This window comes from Lepidochelys kempii, chromosome 7 (genome assembly GCF_965140285.1).
Source record: "Lepidochelys kempii isolate rLepKem1 chromosome 7, rLepKem1.hap1, whole genome shotgun sequence".
NCBI lineage: Eukaryota > Metazoa > Chordata > Testudines > Cheloniidae > Lepidochelys > Lepidochelys kempii.
In genome coordinates this window covers 51,701,679-51,717,367 of record NC_136386.1, presented here as the reverse complement: position 1 = coordinate 51,717,367, position 15,689 = coordinate 51,701,679, and positions in this window count along the sequence as shown.

Here is a 15,689-nt window from a genome sequence, read left to right as displayed (position 1 = left end):
CTTTGGAACCCCCTTTCAGGTAGTTGAAAGCAGCTATCCAATCCCCCCTCATTCTTCTCTTCTGCAGACTAAACAATCCCAGTTCCCTCAGTCTCTTCTTATAAGTCATGTGTTCCAGTCCCCTAATCATTTTTGTTGCCCTCCGCTGGACTCTTTCCAATTTTTCTACATCCTTCTTGTAGTGTGGGGCCCAAAACTAGACACAGTACTCCAGATGAGGCCTAACCAATGTCGAATAGAGGGGAACGATCATGTCCCTCGATCTGCTGGCAATGCCCCTACATATACATCCAAAATGCCATTGGCCTTCTTGGCAACAACGGCACACTGTTGACTCATATCCAGCTTCTCATCCACTGTAACCCCTAGGTCCTTTTCTGCAGAATTGCTTCCTAGCCATTCGGTCCCTAGTCTGTAGCAATGCATAGGATTCTTCTGTCCTAAGTGCAGAACTCTGCACTTGTCCTTGTTGAACCTCATCAGATTTCTTTTGGCCCAATCCTCTAATTTGTCTAGGGCACTCTTTATCCTGTCCCTACCCTCCAGCGTATCTACCACTCCTCCCAGTTTAGAGTCATCTGCAAACTTGCTGAGGGTGCAATCCACACAATCCTCCAGATCATTAATGAAGATATTGAACAAAACCGGCCCCAGGACCGACCCTTGGGGCACTCCGCTTGATACCGGCTGCCAACTAGACATGGAGCCATTGATAACTACTCGTTGAGCCAGATGATCTAGCCAGCTTTCTATCCACCTTATAGTCCATTCATCCAGCCCATACTTCTTTAACTCGCTGGCAAGAATACTAGACCGCATCAGAAGTTTTGCTTAAGTCAAGGAATAACACATCCACTTCTTTCCCCTCATCCACAGAGCCAGTTATCTCATCACAGAAGGCAATTAGGTTAGTGAGGTATGACTTGCCCTTGGTGAATTCATGCTGACTGTTCCTGACCACTTTCCTCTTCTCAAAGTGCTTCAAAATTGATTCTTTGAGGACCTGCTCCATGATTTTGCCAGGGACTGAGGTAAGGCGGACTGGCCTGTAGTTCTCTGGATCCTCCTCCTTCCCTTTTTTAAAGATGGGCACTACATTAGCCTTTTTCCAGTCATCCGGGACCTCCCCTGATTGCCATGAGTTTTCGAAGATAATTGCCAATGGCTTTGCAATCATATCCACCGACTCCTTTAGCACCCTTGGATGCAGTGCATCCGGACCCATGGACTTGTGCTCGTCCAGGTTTTCTATATAGTCCTGAACCATTTCTTTCTCCACAGAGGGCTGGTCACCTCTTCCTCATACTGTGCTTCCCAGTGCAGTAGTCTGGGAGCTGACCTTGTTAGTGAAGACAGAGGCAAAAAAAGCATTGAGTTCATTAGCTTTTTCCACATCTTCTGTCGCTAGGTTGCCTCCCACATTCAGTAAGGGGCTCACACTTTCCCTGACCTTCTTGTTGCTAACGTACCTGTAGAAACCCTTCTTGTTACTCTTAAGATCCCTTGCTAGTTGCAACTACAATTGTGATTTGGCCTTCCTGGTTTCCCTCCTGCATGCCTGAGCAATATTTTTATACTAGGCATGAGGTGGGAGACAAGCCTGCTTTCTGCAACCCTTCTGCCCCTAACAACTCGGTTCAGCAATTCCCAAAATCAGATCCACTTACCAGGAGCCTCTTCTCCTGTTTCCACTTCGCCAAGATCTGACTGCTGTGACTGGCTAGGCTCCTCCGGGGTAGAAAAGATCTCCTAACTGCATGCATCCTCTGGCCTCCGAGTCATCCTCTACCTCCGGTTTCCTCTCCCCTTCTTCATCCAAGATAGCCTCCTCCTGGCTTGGTCCACTCTTGACTGGCACATGAGCCAACAAAGTATCTACAGGGGCCTTTGCAGTGGAGGTGGGGTCACCACTGAGTATAGCGTCCAGCTCTTTGTAGAACTGGCAGCTCATGGGCTAGTTGTGGTTCTAGTTCCCAAACCAGATGGGGAGATAAGTTTTTGTGTGGACTACCGTAAGATAAATGCTGTAACTCACCCAGACAACTATCGAATGCCACGCACAGATGAACTATTAGAGAAACGGGGATGGGCCCAGTTCCTCTCTACCTTGGACTTAACCAAGGGGTACTGGCAGGTACCGCTAGATGAATCCGCCAAGGAAAGGTCAGCCTTCACCACACATGTCGGGCTGTATGAATTTAATGTACTCCCTTTCAGGCTGCGGAATGCACCTGCCACCTTCCAAAGACTTGTAGATGGTCTCCTAACAGGATTAGGAGAATATGCAGTCGCCTACCTTCACGATATGGCAGAACACCTGGAACATCTACAAAAAGTCTTGGAGCGCATAAGGGAGGCAGGACTAACTGTTAAGGCTAAGAAGTGTCAAATAGGCCTAAACAGAGTGACTTACCTTGGATACCAGGTGGGTCAAGGAACTATCAACCCACTACAAGCCAAAGTGGATGCTATCCAAAAGTGGCCTGTCCCGAAGTCAAAGAAACAGGTCCAATCCTTCTTAGGCTTGGCCGGATATTACAGGCGATTTGTACTGCAATACAGGCAAATTGCCGCCCCACTGACAGACCTAACCAAAAAGAAACAGCCAAATGCCGTTCAGTGGACCGAAGAGTGTCAAAAGGCCTTTAACCAGCTTAAAGCGATACTCGTGTCTGATCCTGTGCTAATGGCCCCGACTTTGACAAACCATTCCTAGTAACCACAGATGCGTCCGAGCGTGATGTGGGAGCAGTTTTAATGCAGGAAGGACCGGATCAAGAATTCCATCCTGTCGTGTTTCTCAGCAAGAAGCTGTCTGAGAGGGAAAGCAACTGGTCAGTCAGTGAAAAAGAATGTTACGCCATTGTCTACACTCTGGAAAAGCTACGCCCATATGTCTGGGAACGGCGTTTGCACCTGCAAACCCACCATGCTGCGCTACAGTGGCTTCATACCACCACGGGAAATAACAAAAAACTTCTTCGGTGGACTTTAGCTCTCCAAGATTTTGATTTTGACATCCAACACATCTCAGGAGCTTCTAACAAAGTGGCTGATGCACTCTCCCGTGAAAGTTTCCCAGAATCAACTGGTTAAAATCGTCCTTGAGATGTGGAAAATATTGTTAGTCTTTATATACTTGGTAGTATATTTAGAGGTGCATATGTCTTATTAACTCCATTTTCTCCTAGAGCTCCAGGAAGAAATCACAGCCAGCGTGATTTCACCCTATCTGTGACTTGGGGGGCGTGTCATAAATATAAAGGGAGGGTAAACACCTTTAAATCCCTCCTGGCCAGAGGAAAAACCCTTTCATCTGTAAAGGGTTAAGAAGCTAAGATAACCTTGCTGGTACCTGACCAAAATGACCAATGAGGAGACAAGATACTTTCAAAGCTGGAGTGGGGGAGAAACAAAGGTTTTATCTGTGTGATGCTTTTGCTGGGACCAGAGCAGGAATGTAGGTAAGAACTCCTGTAAAAAGTCAGTAAGCAATCTAGTTAGATATGCGTTAGATTCTGTTTTGTTTAAATGGCTGATAAAATAAGTTGTGCTGAATGGAATGCGTATTCCTGTTTTTGTACACCTTTTGTAACTTAAGGTTTTGCCTAGAGGGATTCTCTGTTTTGAATCTGATTACCCTGTAAGGTATTTACCATCCTGATTTTACAGAGGTGATTCTTTTACTTTTTCTTTAATTAAAATTCTTCTTTTAAGAACCTGATTGAATCATAGAATCATAGAATATCAGGGTTGGAGGGGACCTCAGGAGGTCATTGTTAGCCGACGGCCAAGGATGTTTGGTGAGGTGCCAGCTATGCCCGTTTATACCATCCGTGACTTTAACCGCTAGGACGCACTATCCCTTCGCGGCGGGCAGCCCGGGCTAGGCTGACGGATGCCCCAAGGTCCTAACCACCCGTGACTTTAACTGCTAGAGCTCAGAGCTCCTTCGCAGCGGGCAGTCAATACTGACTGACAGGTGCCCCAAGAGTTTGCCCCGTGGAGGCGGCACAACTCAACGCTAGGCTCTTAGTACTCTCACCTAATGGCCAGGCTTTAGAGCCAAAACGGCTGAGGTTCTTTAATTGTGTTGGCTGCTTTACAGTAAACCAGAGAAAACAAGTCAGGCTTATGCATAAATGGTTACCAAAAATTTATTAAGCTAGATTCTAATCATGTGGTTACAAAATTGCTAGTGCCTACTTATTTAAATGTAGAGATGTTACACACACAAACAAGTTACAAAACTGAAGCCACAATCCCAAAGAAAGAAAACAAAGTATAGAGCTCTATTTCAAAATATGTGTACACTAAAGATAGGAGATCAGGTGTGGGTTCTTCTTACCCTCCTTGCATCTCTCGATTCCAGCGGTGCCAAGCCAGGATCGGTCACTCAATTCCGCGGAAAGACGAATAAGGGACAAGGCGTAGGGACCCTCTTAGCTGCAGAAGCCTTGGGAGGCTGTCACTTATCTGACCAGCAGATAGATAGTGAAAGCACTCAAAAATCATGGTGCTGTAGGTCCCCTACTTATACCTCTGTACTCCTTTATTCTCTTTCTCCTTTCTTATGCCAAATTGAGGCTGGTCTGTCGGGGTGACGCCAGCTTTCGCAAGAGTAGTTTACACTTGCAAAGGAGAGAAACAATAAGTGTCGACGACTGGACATTTCTTTTATCAGGGTAAATATTTTCCCAACTAGGATGTTGGTGTGTGTGCATCACGCTATTTAGTAGGGGCTAACAGCCATGTCTGTCACAGGGCCTCTGCCTGCTGTGAGCTTAATCGTTGTATCTGTTCCCAGAGGCACATTGTAGCAGCACACCTGTGCTTTCACAGCTTCAAAGGCTGTGCTGGAATATATGTTAAGTGCCCTGTTCCTGCTTCCTCCTGTGTTTCCATGCTGGTCTGGTTTCCATTCAATGCTGGTCTGAGAGGGGGGGGGGCTGGCTGTCTGGCTACAGTCATCTAGTCCAACCCCCTGCTCAAAGCAGGACCAATCCCCAATTAAATCATCCCAGCCAGGGCTTTGTCAAGCCTGACCTTAAAAACTTCTAAGGAAGGAGATTCTACCACCTCCCTAGGTAACGCATTCCAGTGTTTCACCACCCTCCTAGTGAAAAAGTTTTTCCTAATGTCTAACCTAAACCTCCCCCACTGCAACTTGAGACCATTACTCCTTGTCCTGTCCTCTTCTACCACTGAGAATAGTCTAGAACCATCCTCTCTGGAACCACCTCTCAGGTAGTTTAAAGCAGCTATCAAATCCCCCCTCATTCTTCTCTTCTGCAGACTAAACAATCCCAGTTCCCTCAGCCTCTCCTAATAAGTCATGTGTTCCAGACCCCTAATCATTTTTGTTGCCCTTCGCTGGACTCTCTCCAATTTATCCACATCCTTCTTGTAGTGTGCGGCCCAAAACTGGACACAGTACTCCAGATGAGGCCTCACCAATGTCGAATAGAGGGGGACGATGACGTCCCTCGATCTGCTTGCTATGCCCCTACTTATACATCCCAAAATGCCATTGGCCTTCTTGGCAACAAGGGCACACTGCTGACTCATATCCAGCTTCTCGTCCACTGTCACCCCTAGGTCCTTTTCCGCAGAACTGCTGCCTAGCCATTCGGTCCCTAGTCTGTAGCTGTGCATTGGGTTCTTCCGTCCTAAGTGCAGGACCCTGCACTTATCCTGTTGCTTTTTTCATTGTTCTTAAGATCCAAGGGTTTGGGTCTGTGTTCATCTATGCAAATTGGTGAGGATTTTTATCAAGCCTTCCCCAGGAAAGTGGGTGTAGTGCTTGGGGGGATATTTGGGGGGGGGAAGACGTTTCCAAGGGGGCACTTTCCCTGTTCTTTGTGTAACACTTCGGTGGTGGCAGCTTTTAACCTAAGATGGTAAGAATAAGCTTAGGGGGTCTTTCATACTAGTATTAGTACTAGGATACTAGTATTAGCCATTTTCTTTTTATGCCTTGTAAATAACAGACAGGATTTTGTCTGTGTCTATGTTAATTAGATTAGAGGAATTTCAGAGGCCCAGGCCCCAATGTAGGAAAGGACAGTTACAAGATTTAGTAAGGTCTAATTTATGATGCCCTTCTTGTTCAACATAAAACACTGCTGTTTGTTACCTTTTGAAGGTCTCTGCAAAGAACTGTTTGTGTGAATGAGGAATGTATGCATCAGGGAAAGATAAGGTGTGAAGGCCATTTTTGAAGCCAGATGGCCAAGGGAGGAGGAGTGAAGAGACTCAGAGACGCCAGAGAACCATCAACACACATTCATGGTTGAGGAGGGGCAGACTGATGACCCTGAGGTGAAGGCTGGCACCCTTAAAACACAAGATAATTGATTAAATCAAAATCAGACAGGATGACCCCCTCGGAAGTGTTTTGGGCCATCAAAAGATAACACCAATTAAGGAGTAACCAGTCACAAACTGACACAGAAAAATCCAGACTTTAACGGAGAAAAAAGACTATAAGAACAGGGAGCTTTGCCATGGGACTTTGGGTTCGTCTTGCCACTACTCCAGGAGCATCGGATTGCGACCGACAGAGCCCAGCTACCCTCTGCGACCAATCTGGCTGGCCACTAGATTGATCCAGGCGCTGGATTGGTAGCTATAAACATCAACTGGCAGGACTCCGTGAATGTTGTGTGTGTGTGACTGAAAAGCATATGCTATTTGCTGTATTCTCAATAAATGCGGCGTGTTGCCTTTTCCCCTATAAAAAGATCTCATGTGCTCTGTTTAAGCATAACATTTTTACCCAATTCTAATATTTTTTTTGAGATGGGGTAGCCAGAACTTCATGCAGTATTCAAGGTGGCGGAGTACCATGGAGTTATATAGTGGCATCATGATATTTACTGTCTTATTATCTATCCCTTTCCTAGTGGTTCCTAACATTGTTAGCTTTTTTAACTGCCCCTGCACATTGAGCAGATGTTTTCAGGGAACTATCCACAATGACTCCAAGATCGCTTTCTTGAGTGGCATCAGCCAATTTAGACCACATCATATCATATGCATAATTGGGATTATGTTTTCCAACATGTATTACTTTGCATTTATCAATATTGAATTTAATCTGCTAATTTTTTTCCCAGTTATATGACAGCCCTTTGAAACTCTTCACAGTCAACTTTGGACTTAACTATCTTGAGTAATTTAGCGTCATCTGCAAACTTTGCCAGCTCACCATTTACCCATTTTTCCAGATAAATTTATGAATATGTTGAACGGTACTGGTCCCATTACAGATCCTGGAGAGACACCACTATTTACCTTTCTCCATTCCGAAAACTGACAATCTATTCCTACCCTTTGTTTCCTGTCTTTTAACCAGTTACTGATCCATGAGAGGACCTTCCCTCTTATCCCATGACTCCTTACTTACGAGCCTTTGATGTGGGACCTTGTGAAAGGCTTTCTGAAAGTCCAAGTACACTATATCAACCGGATCACCCCTGTCCACATGTTCTGTTGACCCCCCTAAAAGAATTCTAATAGATTGGTGAGGCATGATTTCCCTTTCCAAAGCCATGTTGACTCTTCCCCACAAATCATGTTCATCTATGTGTCTGATAATTCTGTTCTTTACTATAGTTTCAGCCAATTTGCATGGTACTGAAGTTAGACATAACAGGCTGTAATTGCCAGGATTGCCTCTGGAGCCTTTTTAAAAAATCAGCTTGACAGACTGACCTGATCTTGAACAAACCTTATGGAATTAAAATAAACTCTATCAAATTAAGTTAAATCTTACTGAGTTAGGGTTAATACCTTTGAAGTATATTGTATTAAAAATGAAATAAAATATGTGTTATTGTGGCATTGTATGTATTTTCTCTAGTAGGAGGAGGAGGCTAATGTACTTCCTCCATTATCCGCCCTCTGAAGCCACCCGTTGGAGATATGCATGTATACTAGTACAAACCAGATTCTCCTTGGACCAATGGACAAAGAGGATTTTTGGATAAAGAGCCTGGTTTTAAACTGGCCCAGGGCCTTCTTTCTGATCAAGCCAACACAGGACTCCTGGTACATGGAGGCCCTCCCATCCTTGGAAGGACTGGGCCTGCTGAAGCCCCATAAGACTGGGTGCTTGTTCTGAACTGATCTGTGATGGAACATGTGGCCACACAGGAGACCCCATGGATGGTATGTTGAAAGACTGCTGTTGCCAGAGCCCATGTTAGGACTGGGGTGACTTGTGGTAACTGTATTAGCAGGCATGTAGGTTATTTTATTGTTTTTGTTTTTTCTGTAATGCTTTCACCTTAAGAATAAGATAGGCTTGCATAAGTAGGACAGTGTGGGTAATTTACTGACAGTCACTCTTATCCCTCTCTGAATAGAAAGCAAGCCTCTGCTGGGAATAACACAGTGAAGGCAGAGAGCTGGCAGCCTGGAAGTAACCCAGTCAGAAGGGAGAGAGACATGGGTCTCCAACCAGAAAGGCAACAGCTGGGTAGTTTGAAAGCCCGGGAGAGGGTGCCCTTCCTGAACCACAGTTGGGAAATACAAGTGTGACAGCAAAGTCAGAGTTCAAAGCCAGAAGGGACCAGTTAATCTAGTCCAGTGGCCTCTCAACTTTTCCAGACTACTGTACCCCTTTCAGTTGTCTGATTTGTCTTCAATACCCCCAGTTTCACCTCACTTAAAAACTACTTGTTTACAAAATCAGACATAAAAATACAAAAGTATCACAGCACACTATTACTGAAAAATTGCTTCGGTTCTCATTTTTACCATATAATCATAAACTAAATCAACAGGAATATAAATATTGTACTTAATTTCAGTGTCTAGGAAAAAAAGAGCAGTATAAACAAGTCATTGTATGAAATTTTAGTTTGTACTGACTTCGCTAGTGCATTTTAATGTAGCCAGTTGTAAAAGTAGGCATGTATCTCGATGAGTTAATGTACCCTTGGAAGACCTCTGCATACCCCTGGTTGAGATCCGCTGCTCTAGTCCACAGACCACCAGCACCTGCCCACTAAACCCAACAAGCAAAATTAGGCCCAAGTATTACAGCACACAGGAGACAAGACTATTATGTGCCATAGGCAGAGAACAGGAGGGACTGGGTGCTGAAGGCTCCTGCAGTGGCAGGGAAATGATTAAGTGAGAGAGACTCAGCTAATCCTGGCAGGTGACCCATACCCCACGTTGCAAAGAAAGGCAAAAAAATCCCCAAGATCCTTGCCAATTTGACCTGGGGGAAAATTTCTTCCTGACCCTACATATGGTAATCATTTTAGATCCTGAGCACATGAGCAAGAATCAATCAGCCAAGCACCTGAAAGAGAATGCCCAGTGCTACCTCAGAGCCCTGGCCCACCTTGCCCAATGCCCTATTCTCCATCCATGGCCATCCCTGATGCAGAGGAAGGAGACCAACCCTCATCCCCCTTAAAACCCCAGAAGATGGCTGAAACCCTGAAGCATGAGCTGTAGGCACATAAGATAATAACTGGAAGGGACCCTCCAGTGCTGCTGACCCCTGCCCCCTACCATCACAAGCATAAGGGCTGACTCCTACCCTGGAGCACCCAAGGAAAAAAGTTAGTGGGTGCTTAGCACCCACTGGCAGCCAAGCTCCCCTCCTGCCCTTGTGGCCACACTGATCAACTCCTCCCCCTCCTCCCAGTGCCTCCTGCATGTTCCGCGGCATGCAGGAGGCCCTGGGAGGGAGGGGGAGAGAAGGAAGAGGCAGAGCAAGGGTGAGAACAAGCAGGGCAGGGGTAGAGTGGGGGTGGGCCTGTGGCAGGTTGAGCACCTGCCAGAGAAGAAAGGAAGTCAGCACCTATGATCACAAGCAAACCTGTCGTACAATCTCACTCATAAATTTGTCCAGCTCACTCTTAAAACGAAGTAAGTTGTTTGGCCTCACAACTAGTGGAAGGCTGTTCCAGAACCTGGTCCTCTGTGAGTTGGTCTTTTGAGGTTCCACTCAGCTCTCGGTGATTTCAGTTCTCAGTGTGGGAACCTCACAGTGAGTGCAGGCTGGGCTGTATTTTCCACAGAAATGCTGTCCTGCGGCAGATCTAAGCACTCAGACCTGATTGTTAGTGATTTCAGCTCTAGTCGTCACTTAACAAAACAAAAGACTCTCTATGGAGCCTAATAAGATCTATCTTTAAATAGGGGAGAGAGGCAAGTTAAACAGTGCCTGTGACTCTTAGGTTCCATCTACACTGGCAAGTTTGTGCACAGTAAAGCAGCTTTGAGCGCTGTAAGTCCAGAGGTGTTCACACTGCCAAGCCGCTTAGTGTGCAGAAACTGCACAGATGCAGTGCTCTAAAAAAACCCACCTCAACAAGAGGCGTAGAGCTTTCTGGGCCGGGGCTACAGCACCGTGGTGGTTAGAGGGCTACAATTGGCCTCCGGGAGGTGTCCAACAATGCCTGTTCTCACCTCTCTGGTGAGTTCATCGATTTGAACTCTACTGCCCTGCCCTCAAGTGACCAACTGTCAGTCCCACCCCATACATTCCTTTATAGATTTGAAGGTCCCCTTCCTGTTTGCTTGGTGATGCGTCCAGTGGTCTCAGTGCACCTTTCCAGGTGGCCATGCCCACTCCACACACAAGGTGATCCCCCGCTTGGAGCAATGCTGACCTGCTGGACCTCATTGGCATTTGGGGAAAGGAGACAGTGCAGTCACAGCTGCTCTCCAGTCGTCGGAATTATGATACCAACGGACAGATTTCTAGATGCATGACAGAAAAGGGCCATGACCGGGACACATTGCAGTGCAGGGTCAAAGTGAAGGAACTGTGGAACACCTATGTCAAAGTTCCTTCCCCACTCTGAACTCTAGGGTACAGATGTGGGGACCTGCATGAAAGACCCCCTAAGCTTATTCTTACCAGCTTAGGTTAAAAGCTGCCACCACCGAAGTGTTACACAAAGAACAGGGAAAGTGCTCCCTTGGAAACATCTTCCCCCCCAAAATATCCCCCCAAGCACTACACCCCCTTTCCTGGGGAAGGCTTGATAAAAATCCTCACTAATTTGCATAGGTGAACACAGACCCAAACCCTTGGATCTTAAGAACAATGAAAAAAGCAATCAGGTTCTTAAAAGAAGAATTTTAATTAAAGAAAAAGTAAAACGAATAGGGGCGGAATTGTGGCACGTGAGTGACATCCATTTGCCACAGCTGATTCGCTGCGGTACCTCTGGGGTTAACGGCATAAAAAAAGGTAGGGGCAGCAGCGGCACAGTGGGAGCAGGAACGAATAATAGAACATGCATGATCAGCAGGAATGTAAAACTGTCTGGCCAAACCAGAGGCAGACTGATGAAAAAAGGAATGGCTTTCAACGGGGTCAGAAAAAAGGGAATTTTCCTGACCACGTAACGCGTGATGCGCGCGCATTGCCTTCAGTAAGTAGCCCAGGCAGAGGGGTATATGAGCAACAAAATAAGGGAAATTACGAGTGGTGATGAGATACTGTAAGGACAAAAACAGGCGAAGAAGGTCCGCATCGACCTGAGGGGTAATAAGGGCAAGGGGTAAATGATCAATTACCTGATAAACATAATGCGTGTCCACGATCAAATTAAAGGGACAATCAGCAAAAAGTTGAAAGGCCAAAATAACAGCAGCTAGTTCCAAGGACTAGTAAAGCTCTCCAAGCGCTGTGCATGCAAATATTGTTGTACAAGTGAATGAAGCGCTTTCAGTTTTTCTAGGGGGAGGGGCCACTGGTCAATCCATACAGGCTCTAAGGATTGCCATACCAATGGTAACGCGGATGGCAAGATGGGTGAGGGAGGATTTTGGGCCATTATATATTAATATCGAGGGTGGTGTCCAGCTTTGCAAGTAAGTCACGGCCCCAAATATTGAGGTGGACAGGGAGTACAAAAGGGCGTATTGTAGCAAGGGCATGGCCTCCTGGTTTAGAGACCGTGACCCAAGACAAACTTTGGCGCCCGGGTTTGCTACCCCCGATCCCCCACAACTCTTTAGAAGGAACTGTTGGCCAACCGACCAGCCACTCTGGATCACAAATCACCGTAATGTCAGCTCCAGTGTCCACCAGCCCTGTAAAAGGAACATTATTTAAAAGAAGTGTTAACTGAGGTTTCAAGGGGCGGACCGACATTGTTAGAGCAACAAGTGGAGAGGACGTGTTGTGAGATGGCGACTGAGCCAGCGTCGATCCAAAGCCGCCTCTGCCCCGGGCTCGATCCTCTGCAGCTGGCACCTGATAGGGGACTAAAATCAATTGCTCAATTGACTGTCCACACGGGAGCGATTGTGCAAGATGGGTCCATACCTGAACCTTAATAACGCCGGTGTAATCGGCGTCAATGACCCCTGGGATAACAAAAAAACCCTGTTTCCCAGCGTGTGAGCGAGGGAGAACCAGACCCACAAACTCGACAGGGAGAGGTCCCATCACCTGGGTAGGTATGGCGCAAACCTCCCCCGGCAACCGAAAATCAGCGTCTTTCTGCATAATCAAATCAAGCCCTGCACTTCCGGCAGTCGCCGCCCTCATGGAGTCTATAGATTTTAAGGCAGAGGAACAGTTGTCTGAGTGGGAAACACCCCCTTTTGGCCCTGGGTTCGGGGGGAACCCGTCGTGCGGTTTCCCGACCCGCTATGACACTGATTAGCCCAGTGATAGCCCTTCCGACACTTGGGGCACTTCTTTGAGGGGCAGGCGGGCGCCGTCGATGAGCGGCACTCCCGCTGAAAGTGACCCTCCTTACCACAGTGGTAACAACGCTTCCCCTCTTTCCCGCTTTTCTGCAGGACGGCGGCCATAACCCCAGCTTTATGTGCTTGAGTTCCGATGTTTTGGCACGCCCGCAGCATGTCTGACAGCTCTAGAATTCCAGAGGCTTGTGCAGCCTGGAGAGCACGGCGGCAATCCTCGTTCGCATTTTCAACGGCCATTTTTAACAGGATCTCCTGGGCTGCCGCAGGGCTATCCACCTGCCGGAGGATAGCCTCCTGCAATCTGTTGATAAAATCCACAAAGGACTCTGATGCACCCTGATGGATACTGGCAAAGCTTTTGGTAGGCTTGCCTGAATCCGGGACCTTCCGGAAAGCATGCTGGGCGCAGGTGGAAATAATGGGGAAGACAGCCTGAGGGAATTGAGACTGCATCTGAACGGAAACAAACAGGCCCTCCCCTGCCAAATGCTCATAAATGACACCTTGCTCTCTATATACCTGGGCTTGGCGTTCCGCCATCTGCCAATTCTCACTAAGCCAAATAACATACTGACTGGGCGTCAGCATCATGCGCAACAGCGCCTTCCAATCTTCAGGGATCAGGGTGTACCCAGTACCTAGCCCTTCAATGAGACCACTTACATACGTGCTAGTGAGGCCGAACTCGCGAATCGCTTTCTTTACGTCTCTGATCACCGAGTAGGGCAAACTGACCCAGTTTGCAACCTGGTTGCCCTGGCCATCATCCTGCCAGGTCACCGAACAAACTGAGACCAGATCAGCCAGCTCCTCTGCTGTAATATCTGAGTGAGTCTTCGCTGCGTGAACCATTTGTTGCACCAGCGAAAGCCGCTGAGCAGACGCGGACGACCCTCCGGGGGGCTCCGGAGCATGGGGCCCCACGCGGGGAGGGTGATCACACACCGGCTCCGGTGAGGAAGGCCAGAGAGGCGGTGGTAACAGAGGCACTGGGGGCAAAGCAGGGGGAGGGATGGTTGCAGGAGCAGACGGGGGTGGCGAGATCGGCAGCCCCTCTGTTGGCGCGGGAGAGGGCCTTTCCGAGGCGACACGCTGTGTCGCATTGCCAGGAGCGGGGATGGCTGCAGGAGCGGACGGGCGTGGCGAGATCACCAGCCTCACGAAGGAGGGCCTGTCCGAGGCGACACGATGTATCGCATCATGGCAGAGGTGCCAGGCATGTAGAGCCTGCACGGGAGCCCGAGGCTCTTTGTGCAATGTCTGGCCCAACCGCTCCCAGTCCGCTAGCTTAAGGGTTCCAGCTTCAGAGTACCACGGGCACTGGGCACTCACCTCCTGTAGCAGAAGAGTGAGTTCTCAAGTGGGGCAGTCATGCTGAGCCTTACGCAGCAAATACTGTAGCTCACTGTGGTGTTGCACTTGCAAAGCAGAGAGGGAGCTTCCCATACTTACCACAATGAAAAATACTCACCAGGATCCGCGAAGCAGATGAGTGACGCATCTGAAACCCTTGCCGGGCGAGGTGAGTGCTGAGGGCCCCACGTTTGGGTGCCAGTTGTGGCAGTTCAATGACAAGACAGCACAGAGCTTTAAGCAAGCAAGCAAGCTGGTCTGCTAACGGGCTTCTGCCTGTCAGCTTTCCACTCTCTCCTTTTTTCTTTTCTCTCCCCCCGCGTATTACATTCTCCAACAGATAAAAGGAATACACTGGCTTTGTTTAACATTCTTATTTACCAGTTTCTATCTACCACATTCCTTGCTCTTGGGCCTTGAGCCCAGTCCTGGGAGGCTTCCCATGGTTCATGTCAACTGGGCGAGATTCCAAGGTTGATGCCCTTGAAAGGAGCTGTGTGTGCACAGGTCCAGCACAACACTCCGGGTGTGCCCTGAATGTTGCCAAGCGCATAAACCTTGTATGAATCCTGCAGTCATCCTAGTTGTTTGCATGTATTATTTCTATGTCTGGAGTTAGGAGAATATAAACTTGTATTACTGACGTAAACATGTTAAGTAGAAGCCATTAAGGGTGCTTCACCTGATGATCACTTTAGATAAGCTATTACCAGCAGGACAGTGGGGTGGGAGGAGGTATTGGTTCATATTCTCTCTGTATATATAAAGTCTGCTGCAGTTTCCACGATATGCATCTGATGAAGTGAGCTGTAGCTCACGAAAGCTTATGCTCTAATAAATTGGTTAGTCTCTAAGGTGCCACATGTCCTCCTTTTCTTTTTGTGAACTGTAAATGGCTCTGTTTACTTGCAAACCTTCCTGTGTACGTGTGGGCCAGCCCAGGAAGAATGGAGCCTAGGGTCTCACAGGACATGGAGTCCATCTTAAATCTGGTACTTTTCCATTTAGAAGTGGGGGTGGGGACCCAGAGAGACAAAAGATTCCCGTCTTGTGCCAAAGCTATAAAAGGGGGTGGAGCAGGACAAAGGAGGCTGCCAGTCCCGAGAAAGCCCCTGCTTACCACCTGAGATGCCTGCTCAAACTAACAAGGACTGTACCAGGAAAAGGATTGGGCCCAGACTAGGAAGGAGTCTAATCTGAGAAAGAATTTACATCCATATTTGAAGAGATCGAGGCTCTGGGTCTGACTCCGGAGCGATGCTCGCTTTGGGGCTCGCAGGGGTTTTAGATGTTAAGCAGGCAGGAGGGGCTCTATGACACCACCCCACTCCTCTCTGGTACTGCCACGTCTTCCCCAGCTGGCACCCATAGATGGAACACAGCCCTGGGCAGGGCGGAAGGTTCGGCAGCGGTGCCCCCCTTCCTGGTTTCCCAGGGGTCCTCCGCATCAGATGGCGGGAGTGGAACTCGAGCCTTCCGCTTGCCCCGCTTTCCCTGTACTAGGGTCCAGCCCTCCATGGCATTGTCTGCAGGCTGAGTAACAGGGATTGGGTCTGGGGACAGGGAAGATGACTCAGGAAGGCAACGGTGGAGCAGCACGAGAGAGGGCAGATTCCCCTGGGGTGGGCCCTTTCCCATGC